General features: G+C 42.5%; 1 pseudogene; it reads right to left on the bottom strand.

The window, feature by feature from the left end:
- Positions 1-520: 520 nt before the first annotated feature.
- On the bottom strand, positions 521-1,780 carry LOC112263986 (annotated as a pseudogene).
- Between the last annotated feature and the right edge of the window lie 480 nt (positions 1,781-2,260).

Here is a 2,260-nt window from a genome sequence, read left to right as displayed (position 1 = left end):
CTTTAGGTGCCTTTTGGCAAACTCTAAGCAGGCTGTCATGTGCCTTTTATTAAGGAGTGTCTGGCCACTACCATAACAGCCTGGTTGGTGGAGTGCTGCAGAGATAGAGTTCCTCTGTGGAGATGGGAGAACCTATCAGTTACCATCAGGGTCTTGGCCATCTCCCTGAGGTATTTGAGGTTTAAAAAGTCAAAGTTTCAAAATTCCACAGAAATTTCATTTCGAAAAATGTATATCAACCCCTACAAAAACGGATAATCCAAAATCAAATTCACATTTCCTGTTGTTGCTGTACGAAACTGGCTCAAAATAAGATCCTACATCGGTATATGTCAGGTCCTACAAGCTCTAGTCCTGTCTTAGCTTGATTAATGTCCAGTTGTGTGGTCGAGTGTTGCAAGGAAAGACCTAGTTAAGCTGCAGCTGGCACAGAGCGGCACGTCTTTCTCATCATTGTAATCAGAGGGCTAATATAAATAGTATGCATGCCAGTCTCTCTTGGCTAAGAGTTGAGGAGAGACCGACTGCATCACTTATTTTTATAAGAAACAATGTGTCATCTGGATTATCCAAATAAAGTGTGACCAATATCTCCACAAGACCATACTCAATTTACTCATGAGAGAAACAAATCAAACAGGTATATTGTTCGACATTATGTTAACATGAGACAAAGAACACGACTTGTGATTTTTTTCATTCTCCATCGTAGACAGTATGGAGCTGCCTAAGATTAAAATATATAGCATTGGGTTGAGGAAAATGTTTGCTGTGGCTACAGTGGTACCCACCATCAGTCCAGCTTTTATAACCGCCAGGTCGTAGCTTTGGTGGATCAACTCAAACCGAACAAAGACATGGTAGGGCAGCAGATGAAGAACGTGGTTATCAGGGCAGTCATAAGTTAAGGGCTTGGAGGACTTGATCATCCGGTTGGTCCTCAGTCGCAGAATGATGACAGAGTAACAGAGGACGAGGAATGGGAGCACAAGTCTCCTGATAAACCGACTTACAGTGATCATCTTGTGTCTGTGTTGGTTTGTCTAGTTATTGAAACATATGCTCTTCCCGACATGAGTCTTGGCATCGCTGAACACCAAGGAGGGGATGCTCAGTGCGACATAGGCAACCCAGACCAGGAACACCAATTCAAAGGCCTTGCCAATGGTGGAGTGTTCCTGAGCCCGCACTGGAAACGACACTGACACACAGTGGTCAACACTGATGACGACCAGGAGTAATATGCTGCCGAACATGTTCAGGAACATCACAAAAGAGCTGAATTTGCACATGAAGAGCTCAAAGTTCCACTCCTTTGTTTCCGGGTAAATGATGTTGAAGGGTAGACAGGCACAGAATATGATGTCGGAGACGGCCAGGCTGAGGTACCAGGTGGTGTTGACCTTCTTTTTCATATTGTGACCAGCGATCCAGATGACAACGCCATTCCCACAAACCCCCAGAAAAAAAAACACATTGACCACCATGAGGGAAATGCATAAAACCTCCATGAAGCATGTATTATGGGTTTTGAAAGCTACCTCCTCCTCACGAGGAGTAACAAGTGGAATTGCTATAATCCCCATAATCATAACCAAAACCATAAATGGTTTCAGAATCCTCCATTGTGTAGCAGTTCTTTGGCTTGCAATACCTGTCAAGATAAGATATTGTAGTTAGGAAACGGTTTTGATCACCCCTAGTTCTCTACCCCTACATCCTCTTCAGAGGAAGTGTACATACACTTAGGTTGGAGTCATTAAAATTCGTTATTCAACCACTCCACAATTTTCTTGTTAATAATAACAAACTATAGTTCTGGCAAGTCGGTTAGGACATCTACTTTGTGCATGCCACAAGTCATTTTTCCAACAATTGTTTACAGACAGATTATTTCACTGTATCACAATTCCAGTGGGTCAGAAGTTTACATTCACTAAGTTGACTGTGCCTTTAAACAGCTTGGAAAATTCCAGAAATTATTTCATGGCTTTAGAAGCTTCTGATAGGCTGACTGACATCATTTGAGTCAATTGGAGGTGTACCTGTGGATGTATTTCAAGGCCTACCTTCAAAGTCAGTGCCTCTTTGCTTGACATAGTGGGAAAATCAAAAGAAATCCACCAAGACCTCAGGAAAATATTGTAGACCTTCAAAAGTCTGGTTCATCCTTGGGAGCAATTTCCAAACGCCTGAAGGTACCACATTCATCTGTACAAACAATAGTACACAAGTATAAACACCATGGGTCCACGCAGCC

Source organism: Oncorhynchus tshawytscha, linkage group LG12 (assembly GCF_018296145.1).
Source record: "Oncorhynchus tshawytscha isolate Ot180627B linkage group LG12, Otsh_v2.0, whole genome shotgun sequence".
Classification (NCBI taxonomy): domain Eukaryota; kingdom Metazoa; phylum Chordata; class Actinopteri; order Salmoniformes; family Salmonidae; genus Oncorhynchus; species Oncorhynchus tshawytscha.
Note: the sequence above shows the minus strand (reverse complement) of the source record. Positions and strands in the feature narration are given on the sequence as shown.